Source organism: Gobio gobio (assembly GCF_949357685.1).
Source record: "Gobio gobio genome assembly, chromosome: 12".
Taxonomy (NCBI): Eukaryota; Metazoa; Chordata; class Actinopteri; order Cypriniformes; family Gobionidae; genus Gobio; species Gobio gobio.
The window spans coordinates 27,255,543-27,273,842 of NC_137105.1; the positions used below are offsets into that span (position 1 = coordinate 27,255,543).

Below are 18,300 nucleotides of genomic sequence, written 5' to 3' on the forward strand. Positions count from 1 at the left end.
ACCCGCCACGCACGCATTAAATATATATATATGTGTGTATATATATGAGTATATATATATATGTGTGTATATATATATATGTATATATGTGTGTGTGTGTGTGTATGTAATGTTTTTTCAAATAATTCTCTGTTTGTAAACTTTGTTCAATGCATGCTAAGTGCTGTCATTTTCGCCGTCATCATCACCCGTGTGTAGTGCCAGAACACGCAAATGAGAAGTCGCGCGCGCTGTGAGAAAATTTGTCTCTGTGCACTCATCCGACAGCACGCACACGTCTCAGTGCGCCAATATTGAGTTCTCTTTCAAGTCTTGCTCTTGATTGGACAAACTCACACAAAAAGTATGTCAACATGTCCATCTTGATGAGTATTCTAGCAGACATAGTCTGTATATGCCTTAAGTAAACTTTATACAGTCGAGAAAGACATATCCATGCATTAGGTCTTAAAGGGGCAGTAGCCTTTACTGCTGTCTGTTTAATGTCAAACAACAAAAGACAAGGACATCACGCACTGCTTTTGATTGAATAGCTTTTGTAAGTTTAATAGGATTAATCTTTAATTTATGCAGCCTAATATGCAATGTTATTTTACATTTGATCAATTTCTGTACCTGAAAACTAATGTTAGACGTACCTGAAAAACCTGAAAAGCATAGTTTATTTTATTAGTATCTTTGCTCAATAGTATTGATTTGTGCTGCTGCTTGTATTTTAAATTATTTGTTAGGGGCCAAGCACCGAAGGTGCGAAGGCACCTATTGAAACCGTTAGCGTTCCTATTCTTCTTCTTCTTCTGCCATGGCAGCCCATAGAACCATTTGCGGGAAAGTTATGAAATTTGGCACACTCATAGAGGACAGTCTGAAGTGTCAAGATAGCAAATTTGGAGTCTCTAACTCAATCCCTCTAGCGCAGCGGTTTTCAATAGGTGAGGCGCGCCTCCCCTGGGGGGCGCCAAAGAGCCACAGGGGAGGCGCGACGTGAAGAAAAAATAAAAATAAACCATATACTCGCGTCGCGGTATACTGGGTAAAAGCTACGCGGGATACTCGCGTCGTGGTACAAACGAGTTGACTGATTACTGACAAGTAGTAATGCTGACAGATTAAGCAATGGCTCCTTCTGGCTCAACGTGTGCACAGGTGCTCAAAAAACTGCAATACAATTATTTTTTTAAGGGGTAGGCTATGTTTATTTTTTTCAATCATTTTAAAATTAATTGGAGAATTAACTTGAATGTGCCTAATAGCCTATGTGTTGTAGCCATTAAATAAGCGCATTTAGTTTCATATGTTAAAATATTATATGTTATTTTTTTTCCATCTATATGTTGATTATGAAAACTGAACACCATGAGTAAGATAGGATACATCGGGGACATGGAGTGGGTCAGACATGACCACTTCATTAAGTTTCGTTTTGTAGAAAGACTTTCTTTAGTTTAAAGTGAATTTCGTTTTGTATAAATTGTATCTTAATTTTAATAAATGTTTATTCAACAAATTGCCTGGATTTAATAAATAAGAAGCAAATATAGCCGCGATCAATTGCATTGCACGCGTGAACTGGAGAGCATCATAAATTCATATCTCATATCTCTTTAATTTTTTATTATAAATTAATCGAAACTCAGTTTATGCCTCATAGACATGAAAAATATTTAAGAAAGCTTTACATTTCTTTAAACGAAACTATTCAAAACGAAAAGAAATAGGCTAGCTAACGTTACTCAATGTAATCCATGATGTGCATTTCTCTCTGTAGGCTTGGCTTCTTCAATACGGAGATGGCGATCTTCAACTTAATTTTTGCAGCTGACACAGACAGAAAAGACTAGTGTAGGCCTAATACAAATCAATGCACGAAATCGAACTTTTTTATTTTAAATTTTTATTTTATTCAGCTCGAATGGGGACTTGAAGCAGAGACTAAATGCCGATCACGCGTTTCTGGTTGTCTGTGGAGAGCGAATTCCCTCAGATCTCCACTAAGGCTATGCAAGTCCTAATCCCCTTCACCTCCACTTACTTGTGTGAGTGTGGGTTTTCCGCACTGACCATGATTAAAAATAAATACAGATCAAGGCTGCTGGTGGAGGACGACTTGCGTTTATTTCTCTCTGAAGTGCAGCCCCGCATCGAACACCTCTGCGCGTCAAAAGCGCGTCCTCATTGTTCCCACTGATATGGGCGGTTATTCAAAGTTCAAAATTAAAATTCAAATGACGTGAATGACACGTGCAAATGACGTGAATGGTGCATTTTGTTTATTGTTTAAATCTGAATGTATGATTATAAATAATTTTAGCCAAAAAACATTGTAATGCAAATCTTTTTGAACATGCCTTCAATGCAGTTGACTGTTATGTGTTATGCGCTGTGAACAAAAAGCGTTGTCGTTCATTGATCAGAGAGCTGTCCATTGTGCTGATTTTGTTCGAGAAGATGTGCATTAAAATGTGCGCTTAAAGAGATAGTTCACTTTAAAATGAACATTCTGTCATCATATACTCACTCTCAATTTGTTTCAAGCCTGTATGAATTTCTTTCTTCTGCTAAACACAAAGCAAGATATTTTGAAGAATGTCAGTAACCAAACAGTTAACTGGTCCCATTGACCTCCATAGAATATATATTTTTTCTTACTATGGAAGTCAATGGGACCAGTTAACTGTTTGGTTACTGACATTCTTCAAAATATCTTGCTTTGTGTGCAGCAGAAGAAATTCATACAGGCTTGAAACAAATTGAGGGTGAGTATATGATGACAGAATTTTCATTTTAAAGTGAACTATCCCTTTAAGACCCTCTATCCCTTTAAAAAGTTTCACACTTGTAACATTCACATGTTAAGCATGTTTTGTTGACTTATGGTTAGGCCTACTGATGTTCTGTGATTTTTAAAAGTAGCCTCAAATAGGCCTGCATAAAGTTGGAAGTTATTTGCTGTTGCAAAGATTTAAGAATGCACTTCTTAAAAAAAAAAAGGAAATAAAATACAATATGAAAAAATATTTACATTTTATTAGTTGTTATTGAAACTCATCATTGCCAGGAACACACAGAAGATGGCATTTACTGCCGAGGCGTGTGTGGGTTAGAGCAGGCGGACAGGATTTTGGGGAAGGGGGGGCTCGGCTGTCCTTACCTACTCTAAGGGGAGGCTCACATTCACACAATTTGAAAACCCCTGCTCTAGCGCCACCACCTGTCCAAAATTTGACTCATGTTTATGCTAATAATAAAGGGCTAGAAACAAAATTATTTTTTCCTATGATTCCTTGACTCAATACGATTCGACTGCACCCTATGACGTTTCCCGCCATTTTAAATATTCAGAAAAACCTACTTTTGCGAACTCGTCCTAGACGGTTCATCCGATTTTCACGAAAATTGAAGCAGATCATCTTCAGACTATGCTGACAAAAAAACATGGAATTCAAGTGGATTCGTCAAATCGTTTTCGATAAACACGCAAAAAATTTACGTAACGCTTGCGAAAACACATTTAAGGCAATATTTCCGCAACACTTTATCGTATTCAAACCAAACTTGGTACATGTCATCACAAGCATGGCTTGAGGCAACATGCAGCGTTTCGGCGCAGCGCCACCTACTGGTCCGGAGATATGAAAAATGCCTATTTTTGCTTATAACTTCTGAACTGTTTGTCCAAAAATCATAAAAGTGGTCTTGTTAGATTCAGGACGGTATGCCGAGTCGATTGATTGATATCCAATTTTACCATATCGGCCATTTTGGCTGTCGGCCATTTTGAATTATGTGCTAAAATGCTGTATTTTATGAACGCATGAACGGATTGTTACGAAACTCAGTATGGGTCATCAGCACGATGCCCTGAAGGAGTCTGAGAAGTTTCGAAACAGCGCCACCTAGTGGATAAATTTTTTTTTCAAATGCTTATAACTTTGGGTAAGATTGACTTATTTTCATGGGAGTCACTTTTTTTGTCTCCTGAATCCTTGCCGAGTCCAACGATAACAGATTTGCCAGGTTTCGGCACATGGTCTGTGCAGCGTTGCAATTTAGCGCTTAAAAAACATTAGCTGATATCTTCGAAACCGCTAGTCCCATTGAGACGAAACCAGCGTCAGAAATTCGGAAACATAGGTCGATAGCTAATTTTTAAAGCCCAAATGTCAAAATATTGATAGTAAGGGGTAGTAAAATCCAATCAAAGTAAGGTGTCAGTCATTTTTCATGTGTTTTTTCATATAAATGTCTATAACTCCAAAACTAAACAAGATATTTTCACCAACATTGACACAGACATGTATGGGCTCACTCAGAGGACACATAAAAAAATGGTAGGATTGTGCCACTTGGTGGCGCTATAATAGAACAAAACATGAAATTCCCATTGACTACAATGCAGTATTATGATATAAAATGCTATGCTTCACAAATGAATTGGTGTATCATTACGAAACTTGATATTTGCCATCAGCACCATGCCTTTAAGCTACTTATATGGTTTCAAAACAGCACCGCCATGTGGTCCATACTTGTAATGAAAAGGCCTCTTGAGGCTATATCTCTGCAATGACATATTGACACTATATTGACACCCTGCTTTGATATATTGACACCAATCTTTGCGTGTGTCATTGTTCCCTTATTCTGACCACACCACATCAATTTCGTAACTGTGCCACCTATTGGTTGAAAGTGATAAATCATTAAATCATTATTTATTAACTGTATTTATCATTTTACAGCTATTTTACCTAAAATCACCTTAATAGGTCTTTAATTGCTCATTGCTGCAGTTGATCTGACATTGTCTTGTCTTCCTCTTTGCGCTTGGCCCCGGTATTGCTGCTTGCAGCTATATTTCTTATTATTTTCTTTATTTTTATTTGACAGTAGTCCTTTTTTCCCTGAACATAGCAAATACTGAACCGTTCCGAAACTGTGAACCTAAAACCGTGATACAAGCCGAACCGTGAGCAATCTGTACCATTATACACCTAGCATAACGTATGCGAGGGGGAGCCACAAAATGGAAAATTTTCAAAGGGTGCCATGACTGAAAAAAGGTTGGGAAACACTGAGATAGAAGCATAGAAACAAACAAACAATAATGCGGCTACGGGTAAAAAACGGAAAAAAAAGGGTAGGGCTGAGAAGACGAGATAATTTTTTTTCGGAATTTAGATACTGAAGCCGCTAAATGTCGCAAACTAACTTAAATATTTAGCAGCACAGCCAGCAGCAGCACCTCGCAGTTAAATATTAGCAGCAGTGAAGAAGTGAGCCAGACAGCTATGCAGCAACATGCCACCAGTGATGATGATGAGGGACAGAAAGATGAGCTGGTTCCACAGGCAGATCCAGGGCAAGTAAGTATGGATCATGAGAGGAGAGAGACCGTTTCTTGCTAGGGATGATGTTAGGAAGTGATATTCAGGTTGCTACATTTTTAATGATTACAGTAGTTAAAACAGCTAAACTTCAACATTTTAGCTGTAAAATGCCACATGCTTTTTGACCAAGATGGCGGCGCGAGTAGATCGCGAGGCTCAGCGTCTCTCCAGATTCTGCAATTTTGCGGTATTTTTCCTGTTCTTCTCGGGTCTGTTCGCACAGAACAGTTGTGCCTTTACATCGTACACCCGCGCTGAGCTTTTGGATATTGGTTTGCGAATTTCCGACAGTTTTATGGACAATCTACAACTCCTTCCTGAGATCGCTAAGACACCGGTGACTCTGCACTCTACCCGGCCGGGCGGAAGTGCACGCAGACGGCGGCGTGATCGTAAACAAAGGCGGGGGAGACGTGGAGGAACGCGTGCTAAGCTAACGCTTACTCCTCATCGGCTCTCTTTACCCAGCATTTTCCTTGCCAATGTACGGTCGCTAGTGAACAAAATGGAGGAGATTCGACTCAGCATCACACACAGTAAGAAACTTTTGAACTGTAACGTCCTAATATTCACGGAAACCTGGTTAAACAGCGGAATACCGGACACCGCTATCGAGCTAGCGGGACGCCACACACTCCGGGCGGATAGAACATTAGATGGCTCTGGGAAGAGCAGAGGGGGTGGATTGTGCATTTATATTAACAAAGCTTGGTGCACAAACTCTGCTATTGTTGGGAGTCATTGTTCAGCTAACCTGGAGTTTCTCATGGTTAAATGTAGACCGTTTTATCTACCCCGGGAGTTCACCTCCACTATTATCACAGCAGCCTATATTCCACCCGATGCTGATGCCAAGCTTGCTATGAAAGAACTTCACGCAGCCATCAGTAAACAACAGACTGATCACCCGGAAGCTGCGTTTATTGTTGCAGGTGACTTTAATCACTCAAACTTAAAGTCAGTGCTACCCAAGTTTCACCAGCATGTTTCCTGCCACACCAGAGGAAACAAAACCTTAGACCATGTTTACACAAACATGGCCGGAGCTTACGTTGCGACACCCCTCCCCCACCTGGGACAGTCAGATCACCTCTCTTTGTTTCTCAGACCCAAATATTCACCCCTCATCAACCGCGTGAAGCCATCAATGAAAACCATCAAGGTGTGGCCTGCGGGGGCAGACTCCACACTCCAGGAAAGGTTTCTACACACAGACTGGAGTATGTTTGCTTCTCAAGCCACCAGTGGCGCTCACACGGACATTGACTCCTACACCTCCTCAGTATTGGATCATATCAATACCACCATCGACAGTGTTACAACCCAGAAACAGATCACCACATACCCAAATCAGAAGCCTTGGATGAACAGGGAAGTTCGACTCCTGCTGAAGTCACGCAATACTGCCTTCAGATCAGGAGATGCACAAGCCTACAGCGCATCCAGAGCAAACCTGAAGAGGGGCATCAAAAAGGCCAAGCACTGCTACAAGCTTAAGATTGAGGGTCACTTTTCCAACTCTGACCCTCGACGCATGTGGCAGGGCATCCAGGCCATCAGTGACTACAAACCCCCCCACTCCACCCCCGCAGCCACTGATGTCAACTTCCTGAATGAGCTAAATTACTTTTATGCTCGTTTTGAAAGAGACAACAGAGAAACTGCCACCAAGCTCAAACCCTCAGCTGACCACCCACCAATCACACTCTCCTCCACAGATGTCTGCAAGTCACTGAGCCGGATCAGCGCACACAAGGCTGCTGCACCAGACAACATCCCTGGTCGTGTTCTCAGGGCATGTGCGGAGCAGCTCGCTGGGGTTTTTACAGACATTTTCAACCTGTCTCTCGCCCAAGCAGCTGTACCTTCATGCTTTAAACGCACTTCCATTGTGCCAGTGCCGAAACACTCCAGCCCGAGGTGCCCTAATGACTACCGCCCTGTAGCACTCACACCCATCATTATGAAGTGCTTTGAGCGGCTGGTCCTGGAACACCTAAAAGACTCTATACCATCCACATTGGACTCACACCAGTTTGCCTACCGCAGCAATAGGAGCACAGAGGATGCCGTTTCCATGGCACTGCACTCTGTGCTCACCCATCTGGACAGTAAAAACACTTATGCACGCATGCTGTTTGTTGACTTCAGCTCAGCATTCAACACTGTCATCCCATCCAAGTTAATAGCCAAACTTGGAGACCTGGGCATCAACACTTCAATGTGCAACTGGATTTTGGACTTCCTAACTGACAGACCCCAGAATGTTCGATCAGGATCCACCTGCTCCACATCCATCACTCTTAACACTGGTGTACCACAGGGCTGTGTGCTAAGTCCGTTTCTCTACTCCCTCTTCACCTCCGACTGCAAGCCTGTGTATGGAACTAATTCCATCGTCAAGTTTGCGGACGACACTACGGTGATTGGTCTCATCAGCAACAACGATGAGACTGCCTACAGGGAGGAGATCCAGCACCTGGCCACATGGTGCGCTGATAATAACCTGCTCCTCAACACCACCAAAACGAAGGAGCTCATCGTGGACTTCAGGAAGGAGTCAAGAGGCACACACGACACCATCCACATCAATGGAATGGCTGTTGAGCGTGTCTCCAGTTTCAAGTTCCTGGGGACCCACATCTCGGCGGACATGTCGTGGACGACCAACACCTCCAGCCTGGTCAAGAAGGCTCACCAGCGCCTCTTCTTCCTGAGGACACTGAGGAAGAATCAGCTCTCCTCGGCTATCCTGGTGAACTTCTATCGCTGCGCAATAGAAAGCATCCTGACCAACTGTGTGGCAGTGTGGTATGGGAGCTGCTCTGTTGCGGAGCGCAAGGCACTGCAGCGGGTGGTGAAAACTGCCCAGCGCATCACAGGGACTCCACTGCCTGCCATCGAACACATCCAGAGGAAACGCTGCCTGCATCGAGCTCGCAGCATCCTCAAGGACTCCTCTCACCCAGCCCACAGACTGTTTTCTCTCCTGCCCTCCGGCAGGCGTTTCAGGATCCACCGGACCAGGACCAGCAGACTAAAGAACAGTTTTTTCCCCAGAGCTGTCTCTTTATTGAACTCAAACCCCCGTTGATCCACTTCCCTCATAAACTGATAACTCTCCTACCTCACATCTGCCTTCACTTTGTTATTTGCACTACTGACTGTTTATTACAGTAACAACTGTTTACTTATGCATTCTGCACCACCATACCGTAACTGGATTATGCTCATCTGCACTGCCGACTGTATTTACAGTAACAATGTTTACATTTGCATTTTGCACCGTACTTCTAACTGGAATATGCAACCACTTTCCACTGCACTTTTACACTTTCTTTCGGATAGCTCTGTCCATAATTTATTGTACTAACTTAATCCACTGCTATATTCCTCATATTAGCCTAACATATTATTGTATACCTCTAACTGTAAAATTCTGTTCAAGTAATAACCGTCTGTATATTTATTCATAGTACATATTCACCTGTAAATTCTGTTTATAGTAATAGCCATCTGTATATTTATTCACTGTATATATTCATCTGTAAATTCAGTTCTACTTATAGTAATAACCATCTCTCTACTTATACATATTTATATATATTCAGAACATTTTTATGTCCTGCACTTACGCAACCATTGTATATATCCTGCACTTGCTGCTATTGCACTTCTGGTTAGACCTAAACTGCATTTCGTTGCCTTGTACTTGTACTTGTGTAATGACAATAAAGTTGAATCTAATCTAATCTAATCTAATCTAATGTTGTTGTTGTCGAGTTTCCGCGCGCCGATTGCTTTGGGCCGGGCCTAGTCAAAGTCCAGGGCCGTTTTTTAGTCCCAGTCCGTCCCTGCGCACAACCATTTCTAGGGTTTACAAAGAATGGTGTGAAAAGGGAAAAACATCCAGTATGCGGCAGTCCTGTGGGTGAAAATGCCTTGTTGATGCTAATAGGTTTTTTTTTTTTTTTAAAGAAAGAAACGTTGTGTATAGTTTTGAGAACATTTATTGTGCAAAACTGTAATTATAACATTGTTGCAGATAAATAAAATTCAAGTACACTAGCTGCAGAGACTTTAACGAAACAAAAACAGAAAGTTTTAAAAACGTCCTGTACGCGCTTATCCATATAATAGCAGTGAATAGCGACCAGGCTAAAACTTTACAAAAATTATACAAAAGTATCACGCAATGATACAGGGAGATGCGTGCCAGATCTGTACCAATTTCGGTACCACAATTTTTTTTTTTTTAAGTATATACATTTTTTTAATGCAATTCAATAAGTTTATTATGTATGATGATAATCATTATAAGTAAATAATACATAAACATTTAAAGGCTGTATGCTGTTTAAAAGTAAACATTGTTTATAAAAAAGATCAAGTGAAAAATAAGCAACCATCTAGGCATAATTTTTATTATTATTAGTTGAGATGAATTTTTATTATTATTAGTTGAGACAAATTATTACTACATAGAGACAAAGTTAAATCTACTGTAGGCTACAACAGTAGCCTAATATATTCTGAAAAATGTATCACGTTAAACCAAACTTTTATTTTGACGGGTTGCCGTGAACACCTTTTGAGTGTCTGTTAATTTTATGATATAACCGTTTTCTCAAATGAAATGGTAAATTCTCATGAAGTGATGGTTCATGCGTTTCGTGTCCTCTATAGCAGTGTTTCCCAACCTTTTTTCAGTCCTGGCACCCTTTGAAAATGTTCTCCATTTTGTGGCACCCCCTCGCATGCGTTAGCTACGCTAGAGGTGTAATGGTACAGATTGCTCACGGTTCGGTTCGGTTTGTATCACGGTTTTAGGTTCACGGTTTTGGTGCGGTTCAGTATTTGTTATGTTCAGGGAAAAAAGGACTACTGTCAAATATAAATAAAGAAAATAATAAGAATAAATAATTTAAATACTAGCAGCAGCACAAATAAATACTTTTGAGCAAAGATACTAATAAAATATGCTATGCTTTTCAGGTTTTTCAGGTAGTCTACGTCTAACATTAGTGTTCAGGTAAAGAAATTGATCAAATGTAAAATAACATTGCATATTTGACTGTATAAATTAAAGTTTAATCCTATTAAACTTACAAAAGCATTTCAATCAAGAGCAGTGAGTGATGTCCTTGTCTTTTGACATTAAACAGACAGCAGTAAAGGCTACTGCCCCTTTAAGACCTAATGCATGGATATGTGCCGTCTTTCTCGACTGTATAAAGTTTACTTAAGGCATATACAGACTATGTCTGCTGGAATACTCATCAAGATGGACATGTTGACATACTTTTTGTGTGAGTTTGTCCGTTCAAGAGCAAGTCTTGAAAGCAGCACAAGTTTCCCCAAATGTTCATAACGACAGTGTACATTCATCCGAAGGCAGACTCTGTGTCTGCCTCTAATACCGTCTTTGAGGTTGTGCAGAGGCTGCAGTCAATCTCATCGGATGCACCTAATTTTATTCTGGGTGACTTTAACCATGTCTCTCTCAAAAAGACACTCAAGACATTCCATCAATATGTCACCTGTCCAACCAGACGGGGTAAGACATTAGATCTCTGTTATGGGTCAGTAAAAGACCCTTATAAATCTCTTCCGCTTCCCCCTTTGGGTTCTGCTGATCATAACTGCATTCATCTACTGCCCATATATAAGACTGTTTTAAAGAGAGAGAAAACAAAGATCAAGGACATAAGAGTATGGTCAGATGAATCTGTGTCCTGTTTACAGGAATGTTACAGCTGTACTGATTGGGACATTTTTACACAGTCGTGTGGTGATGATTTGGATTCATTGGTTGATGTAACATGCTCATATGTTGCCTTCTGCAGGGACATGATCATCCCCTGATAACGTGTTAAAGTATATCCTAATAACAAACCATGGGTTACCAAATCTGTTAAGTCCTGCTTACAAAGGAAAAAGTTCGCCTTTTAAACAGGGAGCAGCCTCTGATTTGCACATGGTTACAAAAGAGTTGAAGACTGAAATTTTAAAAGCTAAACACAATTATAAAGTAGAATTGGAGAACAAGATGGCTGCAAACAATTCAAGGTCAGCTTGGGCTTGCATGAAAAGTATAGTAGGCCTTAACAATTCTAACAGTAGCACTCATGTTATGATAGACGGTTTTAATTTTGATATTGAATTTGCAAATACTCTTAATAGTTTTTATTGTCGTTTTGATCAATTTGATTTTAGCAAAGAAATTCAGGAAATAAGTTTAAGGCTTATGGATGATCAGCATTTCAACATTGAACTTCAGGATGTTGTAAAGGCTTTTAATTCAGTACATGTTAACAAAAGCCCTGGTCCTGATAATATCTGTGGCCGGTTACTTAAATCATGTTCAAAAGCCTTAAGTCCTGTATTTCAGGGGTTATATAACAAGTCATTACAGACACAACATGTTTCTAACCTCTGGAAAGATGCTGTGGTTGTCCCTGTTCCTAAATGTAGTGGTCCTAAAACTATTAATGATTTCAGGCCGGTTGCTTTGACCTCAGTTTTAATGAAGATTGATGAATGAAGAAACTGGTCAGGTCCAAGATCTTGAAGCAAACTGAACATGTCCTGGATCCCTTACAGTTTGCGTATAGGCCTCATAGAGGAGTGGAGGATGCTACCGTAACACTGCTTAATTTGCTTCTTAGACATCTAGATGCAAATGGAACACATGCCAGACTCTTATTCGTAGATTTTTCTTCGGCTTTTAATACTATCCAACCCCACATTTTAACCAGAAGGCTATTAGAACAGTTGATTTAAGTAATAATCTGGTGGGTTGGATCCTTGACTTTTTAACCAACAGGACACAGAGAGTGAGGGTCAATGTTTTTTTGTCTGACCGGAAAACCTCTTCGACAGGGTCTCCTCAAGGGTGTGTGTTGTCACCGTTATTATTTATTCTGTACACAAATATATGTCAGAGCAGTTATGACAATAGAACCATCATAAAATATGCAGATGATTCTGTTATTGTTAGTCTGCTTTAAGGAAACGAGATCAGCCATGGCCCAGTTATTGATGACTTTGTACACTGGTGTGAGGAAACCTACCTCCAGCTTAATATATCAAAAACTAAAGATATGCTCATTGATTTTAGGAGGAACAGTCACATGAATGAAGCTACTTTAATTAAAGGTCAGACTATTGAGACTGTGCAATCTTATAAGTACCGTGGGACCATTATTGATGCTAAATTGAACTTTGAGGCTAACTGTGAAGCGGTGTGTAAAAAGGGCCACCAACGTTTATATTGTCTAAGGAAACTTTCACATTTTCATATTGTCCGAACGATAATGACAATGTTTTATCATGCTTTTATTGAGTCAGTTTTGTCCTTTTCCTTAGTGGCATGGTTTGGTCATACAACCTTAAAAGCAAGACATTCCTTAAACCAGATCGTTAAATGGTCTAGTTGGTTGGTTGGAGAGTCACAGTTGTATCCAGCATCCCTGTATACTAGACCGTTACAGAGGATGGCTACCTCTATTTTAAACGATGACTCCCACCCTTTGCACAGTGAGTTTAAGCTTCTTCCCTCTGGATGGAGGTTTTTAGTCCCAAGGTGCAGAACAAAGCGGTATAAAAGCAGCTTTATTCCTGTGTTGAATAATAAATAGGGTTTTATTTATGTTTATATAGGCATAAGTATATGTAGATATGTAGGGAGGTGTAGTTGTATATGAAGGTACAGGTTTATATACTAAGTCTTGAGTGGTGGAGTGGTGGCCTTGAGCACATGTATCATGTAATAAAAATTATTATTTATTGTTTATTATGTTTTGTTTTGTGATACGGATGCCTTTTACTCACTATGTCATCATACTGCAAGACAAATTAACCTGCGGGTATCAATAAAGTAACCTAACCTAACCTGAAAGAGAACTCAATATTTGCGAGACTTCTCATTCGCGTCTTCTGCCACTACACCCGGGTGATGACGGCGAAAATGACTGGTCATATTCAAACATACGGCAGCACTCGCATGCATTGAACAAAGTTTACAAAGAGAGAATTATTTGAAAAATTTGAAAAAAAAAAAATGGTTCCGGTTGGGAAACACTGCAGAGACTACAAAGACAGTGTGTGTGTGTGTGTGTGTGTGTGTGTGTGTGTGTGTGTGTGTGTGTGTGTGTGTGTGTGTGTGTGTGTGTGTGTGTGTGTGTGTGTGTGTGTGTGTGTGTGTGTGTGTGTGTGTGTGTGTGTGTGTGTGTGTGTGTGTGTGTGTGTGTGTGTGTGTGTGTGTGTGTGTGTGGTTCGTGTTTATATCCACCGTTCGGGCAGGCCAAGTAATAAAAAATGAGAGATAAATCTTTGTGTTTGTTTGATAAAGACGTTTTGCAAGCCCTGTGGGACGAATTTTTCCGGTTGCCGTTTTCCCACATGCTTCAAAACAATCAAAACACACACACACACACACACACACACACACACACAATACGAGAAAAACATACTTGATAGTAATGGGCGATATAAACGATATGCGATATAAATGATACAAAATTGGCCTACGATAGAGATTTTAAGTCTATTGCACTATCGCGATAATGCACGTTGATGACAGAATCTACCCGTGAAATTTAGAGCCACGAGCTGCAACTGGCAGCAATGCATCATCGTATTGGTCATCTTGAGTAAACATAGCTGAAAGCGAAACGGAGGAGCTGGTAAAAAAGACCAGTGCAACATCCATTGTTTGGACTTGGTTCGGATTTAAGACGTCCGAAGCACAGATGAGCAGGCTGAATACTGAATTGTGTTCAGTGTCACAATATTACTGTTTTTTTTTTTTAGCAAAAAATGCTTGTTTCTAGTCTAAATATCTAAACATTCTTAAATCAAGATCCATTTACTAGATAAATAAAATTACATAAGATATTTTTTGTTTTGTTGAAAATAAAATCAAAATGAAGTGAGTTTTTGCTTAAAACAAGCAAAATTATATGCCAATGGGGTAAGAAAAATAATCTTGTTTCTGATTGAAATCTTGTTTCTTGTTTCAGATAATTTAGCTTGTTTTAAGCAAAAACTCACTTCATTTTGATTTTTTACCCCAGAAAATTGTACTTATCTACTAAATGAATCTTGATTTAAGAATGTTTAGATATTTGGACTGGAAACAAGAAAAAATACTAAATAAGAAGAGCTTTTTTTGCGGTGTAGTCAAATCTTTTGATCATTTAAAATATAATGGGCCTTTGTAATGTTCCTTTTTTGACTATATTCTAAATAAACTACAACAAAATATATTTCCTATGTCCTGTTGATCTCTGTCACATACCTAAAGCTCATTCGTTATGCAGGTCTTTTGTTCTCTCAGGTAGGGCTGAACGATTTTGGAAAAAATCTAATTGCGAATTTTTTTTTTTTTTTTTTTTTTTTTTTACCAATATTGCGATTGCGATTTAATATGCGATTATTTTTTAAACTCTTTATCTTCTGTATTATTCAACAATACATTATTGTATAGTAATGGTGGAAATCTTTAATTGGTACCTCACAATCCGATTCCGATTCTGGGAGTCACGATCTGATTCCAAAAAATTCTTGAACTTTTTAATTTTTAAGTTTTTAATAAATTAATAAATTAATATTAATAATTAAAGGGGCTATATGCGTTTTTCTGAAATTTAAACTCGCGACTGACACATGTGGCCAAAAAACAGAACTGCTCTTATTTTCTGCTCGCTCTCGCAGCGGTGGTGACGTCACATCCGCAGACAGCGCGGAAAAAAACGACCCGCCAGAAAATATAGGATACAGGCTTATAGGTGCACCCACTGTGAGCGGACAAGGTGTCAGTATGCTCATCAGGAGATGTTTGAGTCATAAATGGTAAAATAAAAAGGCTATTGTTACGTTTATTTTGGGGGAAAAGTTGCATATAGCCCCTTTTAATGTTTTTTATTATGATATATGTAATTATAAGCTTTTTAAAATAACTACACATTATAACATTTTAATTAAAACAATTGCATGTTAATAATTTTAAATATATAAACTAATATAGCTGCAAAACATAAAGTAGTAAATCTTAAAGAGAAACAAAAAAACATATTACAAGCAATGAACAAAGAGTGCTTTCAGTATTTAAGAGTGCCTGAACTGTGAGTGATTTTTCTCTTTCTCAGCTTTACTGTTTGATTATTAATCATGACATCATAGACAGCGGGAGACCTGCATTCGCACTAATGCACAGATCTCTTTTGAAATATAAGATGTTTTTGCCCTGTCTGTTTAATTCATTAAGACATTACTGATGGTGTTTACATTAATTTTGCTTCATAAAAGCATTTTGAGACGCGCACAGACGCGTGCTCGCGAGCACTCTTCACAATGCACCGCGTGAGCATTTGAAATGGAAAACCTTCTGTCTGTGAGTTTCTAACGACATGAATGAAGCCTTCGTTGAGCATTTGTAAGGAAAATACCGGCGGGCGAGAACACACACTGTAAGCGTGACATCAGTTTCTCACAGCGCTTATCCTGTGCAAAGAAGCCTGCGAATGTCATTGCAATTCGCGCCGTCAAACTTTCCGAACGTTATGAAATATTATTTTATGGTTCGTGCGTGATTGTGTGTATGTGTGTGTGTGTGTGTGTGTGAGAGAGAGATATATAATGGAAGCAATCAGAATACGGGTGTTTCTAAAACACACGCAGCGCCACCGCGCAGCTGCAGTTAAAATCTAAGCTCAGAATCGATCCAGAATCATTGCAGAGATGATAGTAGCCTATAGTATGAACAACACCATATTAGATAGATCAAACACAAATAGTTTTTTTTTTCTTTTAGGCCAGGCATATGATAGGCTATGTGTAACGTGCCAAGTTGATGCTTCTTCTGCAGACTTTACTCTCGCGTGTCACGTGACCAGACTGTAATCGCAGCCTTTGCGGTTAGGAAATCGCGTTATAGCATATCGCGATATTATCACAAATGCAATAATCGTTCAGCCCTACTCTCAGGTGTGATACTCATTATTCACGATCATTGTTCACGATCATTCACACCTCCTCACATATGGCCTTTGTAAAGAAAAAGTGTCTTACATCACTCTCATTCCTGCGTAATAATCAAGGAACTTTGCTGCCGTACCATGGGTGCAGCAGGCGCAATGATATTACGCAGCACCTGAAAATAGCCCCCAGCACGTTCCCTGTGCAAGCAGGTTGTTACATTGGTTATGTTGACGGAAGTTAGCCTATTTTCAGGCACTGCATAATATCATTGTGCCTTACGCAGGAATGAGAGTATAGTTCCTAGCCATATCGGCCTAGAAAATCGCAACTTTTCATTTTCTGTCAGTCTTAGTACCCAAAGTAACTACAGAAGAGTCAAGTTTTAAATAGGAAAAATATTGAAAGTCTTTGAATCTGATTAGACCGTTAGCATCTCACTCAAAAATGACCAATGATCTATGCTAAGCTATGCTAAAAATTCTACTGCCAGATCCGGAGATCAGCTGAATGGATTTGAAAACGGTAAAACTCAACTGTTGAACTCTAGGGGAGTTGGAAAATTAGCCTATTTTTTAAAAAAGTGGAGTATTCCTTTTAAAAGCTTGTCAGTGAAGCATGCCTCTCTGATCAGTAGTAAATACCGCTTCATCTGAAAGCTGGGAGTTTATATCGTTTATAACGTGCATTTGAAAAAGCAACAATTTGCAAACATGAGAAGCATTTATGAACCTCTTGTCCAACAAAAGACAACTTCTGCTGGGCATATTTAAAGTTTTTGTGTGAGAGTGCCCTCTGGCTTTCAGATAGAGCAGCATTTACTACTGATCACAAAGCCGAGCCGTGCTTCACTCAGAAGCTGCACAAAAAAATAACTGCAACCTTTGCCAAGTCGTATGCGGTTTAATTTCAATTAATCGTGTAGGCCTACTGTACACGTAATCAAATTCCGATATAGACTAGTGTCTGTTAAAATTAAACTGCAAAAAAGACCATTTAACTATGAAGTCTGCGTGTGTCTATGTGATGAATGGTGCGGTTTCGTCACCTACACACACTGAAGTACGCGCAATGCTTGTTTTCTCACTTTATGAGGATTTGAGCGCCTGAACTTTGTCTCCAGAGCTGCTCTATGAGATCACTTCATGAGCATTTTAATTAGAGAAAATAAAACTGTCGTCATATCATATATACATACACAGAAACTCAAACGTTTTTTGTTTAACAGGGACACTCACAACACCGTTGTTGCCTCAGAGTTAGTTATACAAGCTAATTTGCATTTGTACAATTGAGAGGAAAATATTTGGAATGAAGATAAATATTTAACCAAGTTGTGGTTTAAGTTTGAGGATGTTTTTGATTCTGATGAGGCTGTTTTTTCTTTTTCCATATTTAAATTGGGATGCCAAAAAGGCCACCCGATATCCAAATGATACAAGGAGTCAATTTAATTCAGCACTATTGTGCATATCAGAGTGCACATGGAAAACATTCCAGTACAGATTTAATTTTCATAATTCATAATGTATGAAAAGAAGAAAGTCATACAGGTTTGGAATGACATGAGGGAGTTAAAATTAAAGAATTTTAATTTGATAATTTTCAATTATTCCTTTTAACAACAATAACATTTGTAAAAGGCACCTAATTTATGTTGGAAACTGATATTTATCTTTTATCTGGCTTTTATTAAATTACTTTTTACTTACATTTTACTTCTAATTTAAAAAAATATATATTAGAACTAAACATTTAAGAGAAGAAATGTTCATTCCTTTTCAAATTTCAAACCAGTTAGCAAACTGTGTGAATGGTTTTGGCCATAGACATCTGTGGTTTTGGCAAGCACGTAAATACTGTCTCTCTTCTTCTTCTGTGTGACAAGCGAGTGACAGAAGCGTAAAGTGCCGCAGCACCACCTTGTGTA

General features: G+C 39.2%; 1 protein-coding gene across 6 annotated transcripts in view; it reads left to right on the forward strand.

Moving 5' to 3' along the window:
• Positions 1-18,300, forward strand: part of pum2 (pumilio RNA-binding family member 2) — a 243,473-nt gene that overhangs the window by 77,189 nt on the left and 147,984 nt on the right. The window lies entirely within an intron of this gene.